This window comes from Dasypus novemcinctus, chromosome 21 (genome assembly GCF_030445035.2).
Source record: "Dasypus novemcinctus isolate mDasNov1 chromosome 21, mDasNov1.1.hap2, whole genome shotgun sequence".
NCBI lineage: Eukaryota > Metazoa > Chordata > Mammalia > Cingulata > Dasypodidae > Dasypus > Dasypus novemcinctus.
Genome location: NC_080693.1, coordinates 5,981,052 through 6,001,299, shown reverse-complemented (window position 1 = coordinate 6,001,299; position 20,248 = coordinate 5,981,052). Strand labels below are relative to the sequence as shown.

Below are 20,248 nucleotides of genomic sequence, written 5' to 3'. Positions count from 1 at the left end.
ATGGATATGAAGAGCAGACAACGGGATGGGGAAGGAGAGAGGAATAAATTTTTTTTAAAAACTGAAATAAATAAATAGGAAAGGCAAGACCATAAAATTTCTAGGAGAAAATATACAAAAACATCTTAAAGACATTGTGGTATGTGGTGGTTTCTTGGACCTTACACTGAAAACATATACAACAACAAGAACAAAAATAAAGAAATGAGACCTCCCATAACTAAACACTTTTGCATCAAATAGGACTTTGTCAAAAGGCTGAAATAGCAGCCAACTCAATGGGAGAAATTATTTTGAAATCACTATCTGAGAAGTGTTTAATATCCACGATATACGAAGAGAAGTTACAACTCAACAAAAAAAAGCCAAACGACCCAATTTAAAAACAGGCAAAAGATCTGAATAGACATTTGTGCAAAGAAGAAATAAAAATGGCAAAAAAAAAACATGTAAAAAATATTCAACATAACAAATGATTAGGGAATTGCAAATTAAAACTACAATGAGGGAAGTGGTTTTGGCCCAACGGATAGGGCGTCGACATACCACATGGGAGGTCTAAAGTTCAAACCTAGGGCCTCCTGACCCATGTGATGAGCTGGCACACTAGCAGCACTGATGCACACAAGGAGTGCCGTGCCACGCAGGAGTGTTCCCCATGTAGGGAAGCCCCATGCCCAAGGAGTGCACCCATAAGGAGAGCCGCCCAGTGCATAAAAAGTGCAGCCTGCCCAGGAATGGCACCGCACACACGGAGAGCTGATGCAGTAAGATGATGCAACAAAAAGAGACACAGTTTCTGGGTGCCACTGACAAGAATCCGCACAGACACAGAAGAACTCACAGTGAATGGACACAGAGAGCAGACAATTGGGGGGTGGGGGAGTGGTTGGGGAAGGGAAGAGAAAATAAAAAAAAAACTACAATGAGATATCATTTCACACTTATGAGAATTGCCACTATTAAAAAGACAGACAAATAAAAGTGTTGGAGAGGATGTGAACAGATGGAAACAGTTATTTACTGTTGGTGGGAACGCAGAACGTACAGCCACTGTGGAGGACTGTTTGGAAATTCCTAAAAGAATTTGCATAAAGATTTGCCACATGACCCTGCAATATCACCACTGAGTATATACCTAGAAGAACTGAAAGTAGCGATGCAAACAAACATCTGCCCACCTGTGTTCAAAGCAGTGCTATTCAGGACTGCAAAAAGATGGAAACGACCCAGGTGTACATCAACCAATGAATGGATCAACAAACTGTGGTGGATGCACATGATGGAATATCACGCAGCTGTAAGAAGAAGAAGTGTGAATATCAAGGACATTATGCTGAGTGAAGCAAGCCAGACACAAAAGGACAAATACTGTACAATTTCATTACTATGAACTACATATATTGTGGAACATATTTTAAGAATCCTCTTAAGTAGACTAATAGAAAGAAACTCAAAGATGCAATTAGATTAGTGGTTAATTGGGGCTAGGGAAGGCATACTAAGGTGTGTGGAGTTTTTCTCCTTGGAGTAATGAAATAAATCTAAAAATTTTTCTGATGATTGCACAATATTGTGATTCTACTAAAAGTCATTGATTATACACTTTAGATAGATCATATGGTACGTGAATATATCTCAATAAAACTGCTTAATAAAGTAATTGTTGAAGAACAGCCAGAAATTGCAGCTAGGTACAGGAAGAGAAAAAGAGACTGAGAAGTGAAGAATTTTCTTGTTTGCTTTTTTATTATTACTGAAATAATGAAAAAGCTCTAATAATGATTGGAGTGATGAATGCAGAAGAAAAAAATAATACAGAAGGATTTTTACTTCAACATATGGGTGACTTACCTGCTGAGACAGGTTTTATGTTGGATATTCCCCAGGAAACTTCTGAGTTCAGAAGGAAGGTAGTAAACCCCCGGCAGGCCCCGCTGGGCTTCTGTGCACCCACATCTCCCTGCACCCGGGGCTGGTGCAGTGTTCTGGGCCTGCCAAGCTTCCAGGTGGCAGTGAACTCCTGGACCAGCACACTGTGGCCATCTCCTGACTGGAGAGGGCAGGGGCTGGTGCCATGGAGGCAGGAGGACTCTGCTAAGCGGAGTGATGTGGGGAGTCACATGCAGGCTTTGTGCTGCACCAGGAGCTTTCTCCTTGGATCCCCCACGGGGCGGGGATAAAGTCTGGGTCCAGGACAGCAGTGGCCCCGGAGTCTGGGCTTGGGCTGGAGGCTCCCGGATCCTGCTCCTTCTGGGCCCTTCCCCCTGAAGCTTCAGGGTCACTGCGCTGAGGAGTCCACATCACCAGGCTCCGCAGACTGGCCCTGAACGCTCCCAACACCGTCTTAGAGATGAAGGCGCGGGGCGGGCAGGTGAGGGGCACGTTTCCACCACCCAGCTGGGCCGGCGCTTCCCGCGCTGTGGCCGCCCGCCTGCAGGGGGGCGCGCTGCCGCCTCTCCTGAGGAAACCCCGGAAACGCCCCCGCGTTCCTGCGGGAGGAACAGCCGCGGCGGGAGGTGGAAGGCCTCGTTCCCGCGCGGCCGCGGGGAGCTGCCAGGACGGGGTGCTCGGCGGTGGGCGTGAGGAGAGAGCCCCTCTTCCCGCGGGGGCGCGGGCTGCGTGGCGGTGCTTCCAGCGCTTTCTTCCCTAACGTGAGCGGAGGACTCGGGTTCCTGCGCCGCCCCCGTTAGTTCATCGTCTCCTCAGGGGACGCGCAGGAGGCGTGTTCGCCCAGAGCCCCCGCTCACTGAGGCCGCCAGCTCGAGCCGGGCGTGCTGTCGGGCGTGTGCGGGTTCAGGACGCTTGCTGGAGACAGTCCTGACGGAGCTTCAGAGAGGAAGGACGTCTGCAGCCTGAAAGGGTAGGAGAGTACTGCGGCTTCCAGTGGACAGGTCGGGGGCGGGCGTGGCCCAGCCCTGGGCTGAGGGAAGGGGCGCTCCTCGGCGCGGCGCCCTCGGCGGTCACAGAGGGGCGGCTGTTCCTGCACCGCTGACAGAGGCGAAAGAAACGTTGACAGACTTACAAGTACGGGCAGTGCAGCTCCCAGCATTACTTTTAGGTGTTAGTAACCCCAAATTCCAACATTCATGATAATTTTATATTTCTGACTTTAATTAAAGCAAACTTTTGAGTAAATTTTTTATTTAAGGTACCAAGGCCGGGGAGTGAATCCGGGACCTTGTGTGTGGGAAGCTGGCAGTACACCACTGAGCCACTCTGGTTCCCCAATGGTGGTTTTTTGTTTGTTTTGTTTTAAGGAGGCACCGGAACCGAACTGGGACCTCACATGTAGGAAGCAGGCGCTCAACCCCTGGGCCCATATGAGCTCCCTAAGTTCATTAATGTTACTTTTAATTTATCTTGTTTTCAAGGACAAAACTGCCATGTTGCACAATTTCTCATGAAAAAGTCAGAATTTTCTATTACTTCAAGTTTAGCTTGCTGGCATGTCCTTTTTTGCAGTGTGACTGTTACTGTTTAAAAAATACCTAGAGGTGATACCTGCACACCATGAGAATGTAGTAAATGTCCCGGGATTATACCCTTTAAATTGGTTAGTTGTTTGTTATGAAGATTTTACAAGATACTTCGCCTTCCAGTTGTAGTAAGTTGCACTAAGTAAAATTTATGCATCAACAGAAATCAGTTTTTGAAGTTCAAGACCCAGTTGTAATTTTCAATACCTACTATTGCATACTGCCGAAAAGTACCTAAATTGAAATATGTCCAGTACTTAAATTATCACTTTATTTAAGAGCTGCGTCAGAAACTGTTGTTTTGTAAGTCATATGTATTCAGCGAAAGTAAATTTCTCCTGTAGAAAATATAAAATCTAACTTTAATTTTGTATATTTCCATGATAAGGTGAAATCAGTATGCCTACAATCTCATTTTGTACATGCGTATCTTTTGTAGGCATGTAACTGTAACAATATGTGTTTTTTAAATTGCCAAACAGTGTATTCATGTGGTAGAACAAGATACAGACAACTAATAGGAATTTGAAAATCTCAATGTACTCCATTTAAGAAATTACTGTTGTTGCTTTGAAAAGGTACTTCACTTTTCTTCTCAAATTTACTTGAAATGCACACAGATAATTACTTCTTGAATAGACAGGTTTCACACCACAGTTTGCAATTAATGTTGAAAAAAATACTTGATAATTTAAATCACAATGAATGAGTGACTTTATTTTATTTATTCAGTCATTCAGTAATATAGGTGACATACAGACCTATGCAAGGAATGATTTTATAATTATTGCTGTGTAATTCTACCCTGTAGTAAAACTGAAGCCAGGAATCTGATATATGACTTGTTCAGTTGTGGTACATTCCCACATGATTTGACCAACACTAAAATATTAACACAATGTCAAGATGTTTTCCTTTTTCTTTCTTCCTTTTTTTTTTTTAAGAGCAACTCAGTGATTTGGGCGTTGGTTAGTATAATACCAAGAGCCTAAGGAGAAAAGTACAAAATGGCCCTTAACACCAATGCCAGTATATGGTTACAACTAAGGCTATTACTAATTCTTGTGCTCCTTAATCACTTTTGTTTAGAACATAAATCAAAGCCATTAACTTGAACTTGAGATATATACGCAATACATATACAACCTTATGAAAAATACTTTTCGTAAGAAACATCACACTTTTAAAATATTGGAAACTGAGTGTGCCGATTTGTATCTTGACTTAGAACAAGAAGAGAACATGCAATTAGGGAGGTTTTTACTGATAGTAAAGTTCTTCAAGTTAATGGCCTTCCTTTCTCTTTATACTTACCACAGGCTACCCAGTGTCCTGAGAGGATTCATTGTGAGAAAAGTGTCAGTCACAGTTTTAAGACCTTACTTTGAAAGGAATTAAGGAGAAAGCAAATTGGAAGGTAAGATTTCATCTTTGTTTTTGTATTGAAAAAGTTTCAATGAGTTTATTATAAATGTATCTAAGCCATTAATTTTTGCAGCCTTCAAGTAAAGTCTGTGGAAAGAGATTGGTAGAGATCATCTAATTTTAAATTTTGACGTCATACATTCGGGTCCGTGGCACAATCCCTAGCCAGTAACAGCACAGCATGCTTAGATATGTCATTAGTCCCTTAATAGAAGTTAGTTTCAAAAACTGGGAGATTTCTGCTTTAGTCATACATTCTTTAACATCTTGTTTATTAGTAAAAATGAGCAAACAAGCTTTTTTTAGGTCCTAATGCACTATGTCTTCTATATTGCTTCCTACACTTCCTCTTGTAGGGGAAGTATGCCCAGTTTCAAGTTTTATTCATAGAAAATTGATAAAGGATGGTAGTTTTCTCTGCATTTTCCAGTCCAGCAATGATAATTTTGTGCTCCTGGTCATTGAACAGCCTCCATATCCTGGTGTAGAGAATTCCCATTCTGGGGCAGCATACTCCCCTCCAGCCACCTGGGTCATCTGGCCTTCCCCAGTCCAAGGTAAGGGAGAGGAGAGTGACGCAGCAGAGCCTCTGCCTCTGCCGCTTCTCCCACACTTGGCAACCAGCTTGATTTCTTTTTTTTTTTTTTTAAAGATTTATTTTCTTTTATTTAATTTCCCCCCCTCCCCTGGTTGTTTGTTCTTGGTGTCTATTGGCTGCGTCTTGTTTCTTTGTTCGCTTCTGTTGTCGTCAGCGGCATGGGAAGTGTGGGCGGCGCCATTCCTGGGCAGGCTGCTCCTTCTTTTCATGCTGGGCGGCTTTCCTCACGGGCGCACTCCTTGCGCGTGGGGCTCCCCCATGCGGGGGACACCCTTGCATGGCACGGCACTCCTTGTGCGCATCAGCACTGCGCATGGCCAGCTCCACACGGGTCAAGGAGGTCCGGGATTTGAACCGTGGACCTCCCATATGGTAGACGGACGTCCTAACCACTGGGCCAAAGTCCGTTTCCCAGCTTGATTTCTGAGAACTGCAAGGAGACCTAAACCCAAGCCGACCAGCCTCGCAAGCCACCATCCTCTCCCAGTTCCTTACTGGTGGCTGCCGTGGCACCTACCAAGTGGGTGGGGTGTAATAATATTTGCAATCATGATGAGTGTTTTTCAAATTCCTTAATTTTCTCTTTACTTTCAGTTTGAAAGGGACCATCCTTTTTCAGTGGTCGTTGGCCCTGTATTTGGGGGATTGTTGCTGTTCCATTAGAGAATGTGGCGGAAATCCCCAGGATGGGAGTTCAGTATTCTTTCGTGTGCATCTCTACCCACTGTGGTAATCCCCCATGAACATTTGAACATATTAATACACCTTATATGTAAGCCCAGGTGAACTTCCTGTCATTTATCTCGCATCACTGAACAACCCACACCAGTGCTCCTCCCTTGCCATAGTTGTAACCCTTCTGTGATCCAAAACTTCTTAAAAAATGAAACCAAGTATATTGCCAATTAGATTAAGAGGAAAATGAGGTAGTAATGATAGGTTTAAACATAAATAAAATGTGTAATCATTTAGCAAAACTAAAACTAAATGTAAAAAAATTTGGGGTATTAAAATGAAAAATATTAAAAATAATTTATTTATAATGTTTTCCCTTTCATCACTGTAATAACCGTTGTCCTGTATGTACAGTGGTAATTTCTTACATTTCTTCCTCAGTGTCTTTTTTTCCATTATGTCTTCAAAGAAGGTTTAGGTCATGGTCCATATACCCAACATCCTCCCTTAAGAATGTTGCGAAATGGCCAGATGGAAAGAAAAAGGATAACATAAAAATAGGGGTTATTTTAAAACTACAATACATGATTACCTAAAGTATGTTTTAAAACATATGCCCCAAAAGTATTTTTTTCAGCGCAGTGAATTTTTAAGAGCAAATATTACAAAGAAGGTAAGATGCGTTTCTAGGAATTGGTCCATGTTGTCAAAGATATCTGTTCAGGCACAATTGCTTGTGGTGTACTTTTTTTTTTTTTTAAAGATTTATTTTTATTTATTTAATTCCCCTCCCCTCCCCCAGTTGTCTGTTTTCTGTGTCTTTTTTGCTGCGCCTTGTTTCTTTGTCTGCTTCTGTTGTCGTCAGCGGCATGGGAAGTGTGGGCGGCGCCATTCCTCGGCAGGCTGCTCCCTCCTTCGCGCTGGGCGGCTCTCCTTGTGGGTGCACTCCTTGCTTGCGCGTGGGGTTCCCCTACGTGGGGGACACCCCTGTGCGGCACGGCACTCCCTGCGCGCATCAGCACTGGGCATGGGCCAGTTCCACACGGGTCAAGGATGCCCAGGGCTTGAACCGCAGACCTCCCATGTGGTAGACTGACGCCCTAACCACTGGGCCAAAGTCCGTTTCCCATTGTGGTGGGCTCTTAAAACCCATTTTAGAAATGTCACTACTCTGATTACTCACTTTAGTGAATAGATTGTTCTTTTCTTTTATTCTCAACCCATCTACCTAAAGGATTTTCTTATTTGTTGATCTTTTCGCAGAACTAACTTTTAGTTGTGTTGATTCTATTGTTTTTCTATTGTTTCATTCATCTCCGCTCTAATCTTTATTTCCAGCTTTGGATTTAGTTTGCTCTTCTTTGTGTATTTCCTTAAGATATAAAATTATGTTCTTGATTTGAGATGGTTATTCTTTCTAAATAAAGTTGCTTTTTGCTATAAATTTCTCTGTTAATGTTTTCAGTGCATCTTTTAAGATTGATATGTTGTGTATTCATTTCTGTTTCTCTCAGGGTGTTGTCTAATTCCGCTCATGATTTCATTTGTGAACCATAGATTCATGTGTGCTATTGAGTTTCCACATACTTGCGAAACTTTCTAATTTACCTTCTATTTTTGATTTCTAGTTTCATTCTACTTTGGTAAAAGAAGATACATCATGTTTCAGTGTTTTTATATATGTTGTGGGGTAACGTATGGTCTATTCTAGAAATATTCCATGTGAACTTGAGAAGAATATATTCTATGGGATCTAGTTGGCTTATAGAGTTGTTCGAGTCCTCTCTATCCTTAATGATTGTCTGTCTAGTTTTTCTATCCATTTGTGAAAGTGGAAAATTAAATTCTCCAACTATTATGATAGATCTATTTCTCACTTAAAATACGTCATTTTTTCCTCTCTGTATTTAAGTGCTCTGTTGTTCCATGTATGTATGTTTTTAGTTATTGTATGTTCTTGATATTGACCCTTTTATGAATATATAAATACTTTGTCTTTTGTAGACATGGTTGCTTTAATTTTGTTTGCTATTATTCAAGTGAGCCTAACTTTCTTTTTGTTATTATCTGCATGCCTTATTTCAGTACTGTTGCCAACTTTCTCACTTTCAACCTCTCTGGGCCTTTGGTTCTAAAGTGACTCTGGGGACCAGGTGTACTTCAGTGGTTTTTTACTTTAGTTTTTATAAATTATGTATTTATTTCTAATATTTAAACCTGTCATTACTACCTCATTTTTCTGTTATTGAATTTGGCAATATATTAGGCTTAATGTTTTAAAAAGTTTTGGATCACAACAGGATTCAACTATGGCAGGGGAGGAGCATTGTTGTGGGGTGTCATTGATGGGGGATGCATGGAAGGGAGTTCACCTGGGCATGCGTATAAGGTATATAGATATGTTTGGATATTCAGTGGGTATTGACACAGTGGGTAGAGATTCACACAACTGAGGGAGTGTAGGGTTCCCTTCCTGGGGAGCTCTGTGACATTCCCCAATGGGAAAGCAACCAAGTGTGAGGGCAATGATCAGTGAAGAAGGATGGCCCAATGATGAGCCCTCAATACTGATGACTATGCTTAATGAGCCTATTGTGCTTGTAATTTCAACTTGGCCTGGTTTTGCAGGGTGCCTAAGAGCTACCTCCTGAGAGCCTCCATGTTGCTCAAGTGTGGCCACTCTCTAAGCCAAACTCAGCCAAACTCACGTCCCAGCGTGGGACATGACTCACGGCGATGAGCCTCCCTGGCACTGAGGGATTACTACCAAGCATGGCTTGTGAATCTACTAGAAAAAGACCTTGAATAAAAGGGGGAAATGATAAAGACAAATGAGTTCATAATCTTAAGAGACTTAAATGTGTTGGGAGGTCATCAGAGGGGTCAAGCTTACGCATGTCTCAGCAGGGTCTCAGAGATAGCCAAAGTAGATACAAACCCAGGTGGTGGTGCTTTGAGGACTACGGAACACCCAGGTCCTATGGTCCTGGCAGGTGGCTCCGGAGTTCAGTTCCTTGCCTATGGGCCCATCTTTGGAATTTGTGCTCCTGAGTGTTATGAAGTTGGATTCCGATGCGACTTCTCTACACGTGCCTCTTCTGTCCCTTATATTGAACCTCTGGTTGGTGCTGGGGTTGGTGTATGCCCAGGAGACTTGCATCTTTGGGCTGTCCATGTGCAAGCTGGGTCCTGAGCCTCAGAGGTGTTGCAACACCTCCTCTCCAATTGATTGGATTTACCCAGGTCAGCTGACAGGGAAGTGAGGATGGACAACCACCACACCAGGAAACCAAGGGAATCTACAGCTGTGGGTACAAGAGTCCTATCCAGCAGCCATATGGGATCGAAGCCCCTTCTCAATTGAGAGGCGGAATGGGCATCACCTTCCCAAGGTCCTCAGGATGGAGGAGTAAAATATGATTAGAGTAGACTTACTGTATTTTACTATAAAATTATTGAGACTCTGAAAATGAACTAAATTGTATCATTGATGTGGAGACAATGGCCACTGGAGTTGCTGACGCAGAGCGAGGTTAAAGGAGTTGTGATATGGGGGCATTTTCGGGATTTGGAGTCGTCTTGAATGATATTACTGGGACAAAGCAGGACATTATCCTGACATAACCCACTGAATGGACTGGGAGAGAGTGTAAACTACAATGTAAACTATAATCCATGCTGCGTAACAGTGCTCCAAAATGTATTCATCAAATGAAATGAACGTGCCACACTAATGAAAGAAGTTGTTGATGTGGAAGGAGTGGGGGTTGTGGGGAGTGGGGCATGTAGGAAGCTCCTGTATTTTTTAATGTAACATTTTGTGTGACCTACGTATCTTTTAAAAATAAAAGTCTGTTAAAAAGAAATAAAATGAGTCTTGGGGAGTGGGCGTGGCTTAGTGTTTGAGCACCTACTTCCCGTGTATGGAGTCCCAGGTTCAATCCCCAGTACCTCCTAAAAAAAAAGTCAAGTGGGTCTCTTACAGGCAATACATGGTTGTATCATTGTTTATATATGCCAAACTTTGCTTCATTGAAGTAATTACAGAGAAAGTATTAACTAAATACAGCAGAGACTGCCACAATATATCAAATTACTTACAGCAAAAGAATTAAAATTGACACTCGTATTTTACATATATTTTTGGTCCATGTTTTTAATTGAAACTTTGTAGTGGACCATTTTAATTCCCTTCTCATTTCTGTTTTTCTCTATTTTAAACATTATCAAAATAATTTCTAACTTATAGGACAATGCAGAAGTAAAGAATACCGACATACATTCCTGCTTCTCATACCTAGATCCACCGTTTTTAATATTTTGCCATATTTGCAGTTCCTTTCTTCTTCCTTCCTTCTCCCTCCCTCCCTCCTACGCATTTAAGGGTAGGTAGATACACCTTGCTCCTTGAACACAATATTCCATGTACATTTCCTCAGAACTAGAATCTTCACTAATGTACCTGCCTTATGTACTGCTAAATTTAAAATGTTTAATATTGCTATAAGGCAATATTGCTGTAAGTCTCTATTCCAATTTTTTAATATGTCCCAGTAATGTCTCTAAGTCTTTTTTCCTCCATTATTAGATCTCGTCTAGGATCATATATTGCACTGAATTGTCCATGACTTTAGTTGCTCTTTTCTTAAATTGTGGAAACATATACAATGTATACTTAACTATCTCAACCAATCCCACGCATACCATTCAGTGGGATTAATTACACTGACCCTGTGCTAAGGTCACCACCATCCATTACCAGAACTTTCCTATCACGCTAAACAGAAACCCTGTATCCATTCTGTGTTAACTCTTCTTGCCCCTCTGTACTGCATCAGGTAAGCTGTAATCAACTTTGTCTCTGAACTTTGCCCATTTCATTTGTTTCAAATGAGTGAGCTTATGCAGTATGTCTCTGTGTCTGACATTTTCACTCAGTGTGATGTCTTCTAGTTCATTCATGTTGTACCATGTTTCAGGACTACATTCTTTTTACAACTGAATAATATTCCATTGTATGTATGTATCACATTTTTTTATCCACTTACCTGTGAATGGATACTTGGGTTCCGTCCATCTTTTGGCTATTATGAAAATGCTGCTGTGAGCAGTGGTGTAAAACTATCTGTTCAAGTTCCTGCTCTTCCATTCTTTCGGGTATATGCCAGGTCATGTGACAATTCTGTTTCCTCCAAACTGTTTTCCACGGTGTATGTAGCATCATTTTTCATTCCCTTTAGCAATGTACAGGGCTCTCTGATTTTCTCCATCTTTGCTGTTATTTATTTTTAATATCCATTCTCATGAGTGTAAGCTACTAATATTTCTCTTTTTTTTTTTAACTTGTACTTGTGGTTCCATATATATTACTCATAATTTCCCATTTCAGCACTTTCAAGGGGACAATTCAGTGAGCTGAATTATGTTCATGATGTTGTGCTAACCACCAGTATCCAGTACCCCAAATTGTTCATTACCTCAAACAGAAACTCTGTACCCATTAAACAGTACCACCTCTCCTCCCCTCCAGCCTTGGACAACATAAAATCTACCTGCCTCTATGAAATGTCCTTCTTCTCATTATTTCATATAAACAAAGATTAGACAATATTTGTCATTTTGTGTCTGGGTTATTTTCCAAAACATTATGTCTTCAAGGTTCGTGGATGTTGTAGTATGCATTGTGACATTCTCCACTTTTATGACTGAATATTATTCCAATGTGTGCATACCACTTTTTGTTTATTGATTCACCTGCTAATGGACACTTGTGTTGCTTCTACCATTTGTCTACTTTGAACAATGCTGCTGTAAATATTGGTGCACCAATAACTATCTGAGTCTCTGCATTCAGTTCTTTTGAGTATACACCAAGAAGTGGGATTGCTGGGTCATCTGTAATTATGTTTAACTTTTTGTGGAACTGCCAAGCTGGTTTCCACAGTGTCTGCACCCTTTTACAATGTCTCTAGTAATATTAGGATTCCTATTTCTGTGTATCTTCACCAACTTTACTTTTTTTTTAGGTAACAAAATCAGTGGATGTTAATTGGTATCTCATTGTGGTTTTGATGTGCATTTCTCGGATAACCAGTGATGATGTGTATCTTTTCATGTGCTGTTGGCTATGTGTATATCTTCTTGAGAAATTCCACTTAAATCATGAGTGAAGCCTTACTGTCTTAGACTTTACTGCATTGGGAAGTGTTTTGTTTTTTTCTCTAAGCAAGTTTATTAAGATAAATTCACATACTATCCAGTCCAACTAAAGTATACATAAATGACTTTTTGTATAATCCCAGCATTGTACATTTATCTCTCTAGTCAATTTTAGAGCATTTCCATTACTCAAAAAAAAAAACAAACCCTACCCCTTAGCAGTCACCACTCAATTCCTCTGCCTTCCCCACCATATGTAACTATTAATCTAATTCCATCTCTATAAACCTATTTATATTCTTTTTAAAAAAGGTTTATTTTTTATTTATTTATCTCCCCTTCTCCCACCCCCACCCCAGTTGTCTGTTCTCTGTGTACATTTGCTGCGTGTTCTTCTTTTGTCTGCTTCTGTTGTTGTCAGGGGCATGAGAATCTGTGTCTCTTTTTGTTGCATCATTTTGCTGTGTCAGCTCTCTGTGTTTGCAGTGCCACTCCTGGGCAGGCTGAACTTTCTTTTGCACTGGGCGGCTCTTCTTACGGGGGGCACTCCTTGTGCATGGGACTCCCCTATGTGGGGGACACCCCTGTGTGGCAGGGCACCCCTTGCACGCATCAGCACTGCGCATGGGCCAGCTCCACACAGGTCAAGGAGGCCCGGGGTTTGAACCGTGGACTTCCCATGTGGTAGACGGACACCCTGTGCTTTGAGCCAAGTCTGCTTCCCTGTATTCACATTTTATATGAGTGGAGTCTAACGATATAAAGTACTTTGTGTCTGATTTCTTTTACTTAGCTTAATTTATTTTTAGCCATTGATGGGGAAAATATTAATGTATTACTATTCTCTACAGTTCAAGTTTGCTTTAGGTGTATTTCCACCCAATTACCACCCTATTTTTTAACATCTTTTGATATTAACATACATTTGTTTTGATTCAGGGAAGAATACTCTTATATTTATACTATTGATCACACACATTAACTACACACAGGATTCACTTTGCTTATACAGTCTCATACTTCATCTTCTAGCTTTCCTTCTAGTGGTATACACGAACCTAAACTTTCCCTTTCAATCACCGTCACACCGACCCACGTGTTAGGACTGTGACTTATAATCACTATAATGTGCTATCATCACCTCTCCATTTTCAAACATTAACAATCAGCCATATTATAAATCCTGCACATTTAAACGTCAGTTTATCTTCTGGTGACCTATATTCTAGCCATTAACTTCATGAGTTTGCCCATCATATTTAATTCCTATTAGTGAGATTATATAATATTTGTCCTTTTGCATCTGTCTTTGTTTCATTCAACATAATGTCTTCAATGATCATCATGTCACATGGATCGAGAATATCTTACAGCTGAATAATGTGGTAGGTGGACGCCCTAACCATTGGGCCAAGTCCACTTCCCCTACAATGATTTTCATATGCTCTTCTAATCCTTTTTATTTCTGTAAGTTCAGCAGTAATATTCCCCCTTTTCAATGCAAATGATTTTTTTTTTAAAGATTTATTTATTTATTTAACTCTCCCCCTCCCCTGGTTGTCTGTTCTTGGTGTCTATTTGCTGCATCTTGTTTCTTTGTCCGCTTCTGTTGTCCTCAGCAGCAAGGGAAGTGTGGGCGGCACCATTCCTCGGCAGGCTGCACTTTCTTTTCACGCTGGGCGGCTTTCCTCACGGGCGCACTCCTTGCGCGTGGGGCTCCCCCGCGCGGGGGACACCCTTGCGTGGCACGGCACTCCTTGCGCGCATCAGCACTGCGCATGGCCAGCTCCACACGGGTCAAGGAGGCCCGGGGTTTGAACCGCAGACCTCCCATATGGTAGACGGACGCCCTAACCACTGGGCCAAAGTCCGTTTCCCGCAAATGATTTTTATTATTTGCATCCTCTCCTTTTTTGTCAGCTTATCTAATATTTGTCATAAGTTTGGACATTTTGTGTTTTCATTTTCATTCATCTCTAGATATTTCCAGATTTCCTCATGACTTCTTTGACCCATTGGGTCTTGAAGAGTGTATTGCTTAACTCCCCCATATTTGTGAATTTTCTGGTTCTCTAGTTACTGAAGTTTAATGGCATTTCACTGTGGTTAGATACAATATTTTATATGATTTTGATCTTTCAAAATTTATTGAGACTTGTTTTGTGATATAGCATATAACCTAATCTGGGATATAATCCTTGTGCACTTGAGAAGAATTTGTACTCTATTGCTTTCAAACAGATGTGTTACATATTTCTTGCACATACATCCTCTCTCTTTCTGTTATAAACATCTATATAGGACTGCTAGGGCTAGTTGGTACATACATTCATTCCAGTCCTCCATTTCCTTTTTCACCTTCAGTTTGAAAATGCTAGCCAATATTGAAAGTGGTATATTGAAATCTGCTACTATTAATACAGCCCTACCTATTTCTCACATCAAATCTGTGAATGTTTGCTTCATATATTTTGTGCCTCAAGATTATGTACATCTATTTTTATAATTGACTCTTTTTTCAGTATATAGGGTCTTCCATTGTTCCTTCTAAAAGTATTTGACTTTGTTCGTTTTGTTTGATGATAATTTAACCATTCTCACTCTGTTTTGCTTAATATATTCATGGAATAGTTTCCATTTTTTCACATTTAACCTCCTCATGTCTGAATTTAAGATGTGTCTCTTGTAAGCAGAATATAGTTTTCATGCTTTTTTATATATTGTTCTGATTTCTGCCTTTTGACTGGGATATTTAAGCCATTTACTAAATTTTTTTAATTTTTTATTTTTTTCTGTTTTTTAAAATGTTATACTCAAAAAGTATAAGAGATCCCCATATATCCCCATCCCCCTCATCCTACTCCTCCCACATCAACAACCTCTTTCATCATCGTGGGACATTCATTGCATTTGATGAATACATTTTGAAGCACTGCTGCACCACATGGTAATGGTTTACATTGTAGTTTACACTCTCCCCCAGTCCACCCAGTGGGCCATGGCTGGACATACCATGTCCAGCATCTGTCCCTACAGTATCACCCAGGACAACTCCAAGACCTGAAAATGCCCCCACATCATATCTCTTCTGCCCTCTCCCTGTCCTCAGCAGCTACTGTGGCCACTTTCTCCACATCAGTGCTACAATTTCTTCCATTACTAAACACAATAGTTCCATAGTAGAATATCAGTAAGTCCACTCTAATCCATACTCTATTCCTCCATCCTGTGGACCCTGGGATGGTTATGTCCACTCCACCTCTATATCGAGAGGAGAGCTTAGATTCCACATGGAAGATGGATGCAGTTCTCCAGCTTGCAGTTGTAGGCACTCTTGGCTCCGTGGTGTGGTGGTTGACCTTCTTCACCTCCCTGTTAGCTGGTCTGGTTAACTCCAATAAACCAGAGTGTAGGAGTTCCAAGTCTGCTGAGGCTCAGGGCCTGGCTGTCACATGGACAGTCCAGAGATTCAGGTCTCCTTAGCATACATCAACCCCAGCACCAACCACAGGTTCAGTAACAGTGGCAGAAGAGGCATGTGTAGAAACATCACATCTAAGTCCAACTCTATCACACTCAGAAACACAAACTCCAAAGTAGGGCGAACTGACATGACACTGAATTCTGGAGCCATCTACCATGACCATAGAACCTGTAGGTCTCTGTAGCCCTCAAGAGAACCAGTACCTGGGGTTGTATCTACTTTGTCTGTCTCTGGGACCCTGCTGAGGCATGCCTTAGTGCAACCCTTCTGATGACCTCCTGACTATTTTTTGGAGACTCATAGCCATATAAACTCATTTGTCCTTTCCATTTCACCCTTTTATTCAAGTTCAAAAAGCAGATTTTAACACCTGATATTACTTGTAGGCTGAGATATTCTGCTGGTCTGACTTGATCCTTTTATTCAAGGTCTTTTTCTAGTTACATCATCAGTTGGTGCTTGGTAGTAAGCCCTCTGTGCCAGGGAGGCTCATACCTGGGAGTCATGTCCCATGCTGGTGGGAAGTTAATGCATTTACGTGCTGAGTTTATAAGCCATTTACTTTAAATAAAACTGCTGGCAATGCAGGATTTCTGCCATTTTGCCATTTGGTTTTTCGGTCATACTTTTTTTGTACTTCAATTTATTTTTCTTTTAATTTATTTTTTTTATTTTTAAAAATTCTTTAGATACATACATATTATATGAAAAAATAAGCGATTTCCATATGCCCTCCTCCCATCCCCTCCCACTTCCCCACATTAACAACATACTTCATTAGCGTGGTACATTTGTTTCAATTGATGAACATATATTGGAGCATTGCTACTAACCATGGACTACAGTTTACACTTTGTTCCACACAATTTTGTAAGTTTTGACAAAATACACAATGGTCTATATCCATCATTGCAGTGTTAGGCAAGACAAATCCAATATCCCAACAATGTCCCCATATTACACCTAATCTTCCCTCTCCCATCCTTGAGAACCTCTGGTGGCCACTGCCTTTACATTACTGATAGGATTTCTTCCATTGCTAGAAGAAGAACAAGTCTATACTATGATGATAGTTATTCTACTTTAGTCCATTGTTGATTCCCCAGGCTTGAGGATTTTGAGATGGTGATGCCCATTCTGCTTATAAGTTAGTGGGGTCTTAGATCCTATGGGGCAGATGGATAAAACTACCTTGCTTGCAGCTGTAGACATTCTCTGTTCCTTGGGATGGACATTGTCCATCATCATCTCCATGTTAGTTGTCCTGGGTGAGTCCAATGAACTGGAGAGTAGGCATTGCAATTCTGAGATTCAGGGCTTACCTGGCACATGGATGAACCAAAGATTCAAGTCTCTTGACATACACCTGTGAAGTATAATACTAACTAAAAGAAGGGGCAAAAGAGCCATGTGTAGGGAAACCACAAATGAGTCCAATTCCATGACACTGGGAGCTTAAATTCCAAAGTAATAGCCACTGACAGGGTTCTGAATTCCTGAGCTGTCTTATAGTTTAAGGATGTCTCTAGAGCCCCAGAAGTCCCACTATTTGAAGCATTTGTTTACTGTGGCAGCCAGTGAAATCCTGCTGTGACTCTGGAATGAACTCCGAACTCACTTTGAAGTCTCTTAACCCAGAAAACTCATTTGCATGTACTGTTTCCCCTTTTTGGTCATGCTCTTTTTCCATCTGCGTTGCTAGTTGGTGCTTAGTAATAATCCCTCAGTGTGAGGGAACCCATCCTTGGATGTCAAGTCCCACACTGGGGGCAAGTATTGCATTTTGGGGTTAGAGAGAGGCCACATGAGAGTAACAAAGAGACTTTCAGGAGGTAATTCTTTTTTTTTTTTTTTTTTAAGATTTATTTATTTATTTGATGTCCCCCGCTCCCCTGGTTGTCTGTTCTTGGTGTCTCTTTGCTGCGTCTTGTTTCTTTGTCTGCTTCTGTTGTCGTCAGCGGCACGGGAAGTGTGGGCAGCGCCATTCCTGGGCAGGCTGCTCTTTCTTTTCACACTGGGCGGCTTTCCTCACCGGCGCACTCCTTGCGCGTGGGGCTCCCCTACGCGGGGGACACCCTTGCGTGGCAAGGCACTCCTTGCGCGCATCAGCACTGTGCATGGCCAGCACAGCATTCTTAGGCAATCTCTAATATTAGGCTAAGTTTCAATTTCAAAAGAAAAGGTTCATAAGTAGAGGCATCAATATCAAGGACCTGGCATGATGGTCTGTCTTCATTCACCAGGCGCTGCCCTTGTACTTGGAGGATTCTTGCTGATATATTAGAGAATGTAGCAGAACTCTACAGGATGGGAATTCAATATTCTCTCAGTTATTGTGTGTATCTCCACCCACCGAGACAATGCCACATGAACACTTGAGCATACATGCCTTAGAGGCATGCCACAGTTGAACCCCTTCCCACACATACCCGTCACTGACACCCCACACCAGTGAGCCTCCCCACCACTGTTGAGACCCTTCTGTGAACCAAAACCTACCTCTCCAAAAATGAAGCCAAGAAAACAACCATGTGAAATTAATAAGAAAATGAAATAATAATTAGAAGTTTAAAAATAACCAATAAAATACCAAAAAAATTTAAATAATAAAAAAATTTTAGAGATTTTTCTTTCGTCAGTGTAAGATATGTTGTCTTGTGTGTAAAGTGATATTTTCTTCTTTATATTCCCGCAGTGTTTAATTTTTTTCAATTTTCTTCAAAGAAGCTTTAGGATATCTGAAAAGTCACGTAGAGAATGCAGGTGATTCCCATATACCCATCACCCTTCCCTTTTTCTCCTCTCCCCTGTTAATAACCTTTTATATGCAGATGGTACATTTGTTGCAATTGATGTACAAACACTGAAGCATTGCTATTAATTATTGTCAATTGTTTACATTATGGTTTGCATTTTGGATTGTACACTTTTATAGATTTTGATGAAAGGGAGTAGAGGGTTGTAAACCGATGCCCACACAGGCAAAATCTGTGATAAGTTGGAAGGGTGTGGCTGTGCAGTGGGTGATGGTGACAGTGGTCCAGTGATGTGATTGGGTTCAGTGGTGCTGGTCTGAGGAGTAGTGAGTGGGGGGGTTTGGTTGGACTGTCTGTGGAAATGGGATGGACAGGGGAAGGAGCATGTGGACTCTGGGGATTTGCAGGTCTGTGGTTAAAACTGCATTGTTGGCAATGTTCTTTTGGCAGATATGGCAGGGAAGGGTTACTGGTGTCAGGTGTTGGGTATGGGGGTGCATGGGACAGGAGACACCTGGGGCAGGCTTCTATGGAATATGTAAGTGTTCGTTTTGTCACAGTGTGTAATAGCCGTGTGTGGAGACCCACACAATAATTAAGAAAATGGAAACTGCCATCCTGGGGCATCCGGCTGTGTTCTCAGTTAGAGGGACAAGAATTCCTTGAGAACATAGGCAGTGCCTAATAAAACAGACAGTATGTTAAGCCCTCAATATTATTGCAAGAACTATGAATGTTATTCTTCAAAAATTGAAACTTAGTGGTTACCATAGGTGCTGAGGGGAGTGGGAGGAAAGAATAGAATGGATGGAATGTAGGGCATTTTTAGGGCATTGGAATTGCTCAGCATGATCTTCAATAATGGATACAGGCCGCTTCACATTTTGTCATTGCATTCTTTACTGCCTCCGTTTGTATTTAGTTGCTCTTTGGTTGTAAACCGGTTTGAATCACTTCTCATTTCCTCTTTTGCATAGTTTTTTGATATTTTCTTTGTGATTACCATGGGGGTTAATTTAACACCTGAATCTGTAACAATATCTTTAGATTTGATACCTACCTAACTTGAATATCATCCACCAACTGTGTTCAGGTACTCCTCCATCCTCCCCTCTTCATGAAGTTGTTGTCACAGATTACATCCAGATTTGTTTTGAGTTCCAAACCACACATTTATCATTATTAAGTCATTGGCATAGTATATTCTGTATGTCGAGTTACATACCAAAAAGTACAATAAAATAGTACTGGCATTTATAATTTCCCAGGTAATTACTTTTACTGGAGATCTTCATTTTTTAATGCTGCTTTGACCATTTTTTCCCATCTGATAAACACCCTTTAGTTTTTCTTGTGGGTCAGGTCAAGGGGTTGAACCAGGCTAGTAAGATAGAAAATCAGTAGCTGGATCTGGAACCTGGTAAGAAGTCCATGTGGACATCAGCAACCCCAATATGCTGCTGGAAGACTCTTCCCAAGATTCTGCCACTCAGAAGAAGACTTCCTCCAGAAGCCAGGAGAAGCCCCGGATATTCCCCAAGGACTTTATCATTTGGCCCTCTTGGGAGATGGATGGAGGAAATAAGGCAATCAAAACAGTCAACAGCTGGAACTCCTTCCTTGCCATTAACAAAGGGGTGGGATAATTAACAGGTCAAAATGCAGGCAGGCA

At 41.3% G+C, this 20,248-nt stretch overlaps 1 long non-coding RNA gene across 12 annotated transcripts in view; it reads left to right on the top strand.

Moving 5' to 3' along the window:
• Positions 1–2,466: 2,466 nt before the first annotated feature.
• The window catches only part of LOC131274932 (uncharacterized), a 114,981-nt gene continuing 97,199 nt past the window's right edge, over positions 2,467–20,248 (top strand). For 3 of the 12 annotated variants that reach the window (XR_011646712.1, XR_011646713.1, XR_011646716.1), the window contains exons 1-3: positions 2,470–2,863; positions 4,799–4,896; positions 5,374–5,461. This is a non-coding gene — a long non-coding RNA (uncharacterized lncRNA). The other 9 variants (XR_011646715.1, XR_011646714.1, XR_009182223.2 and 6 more) reach the window with 8 other exon arrangements.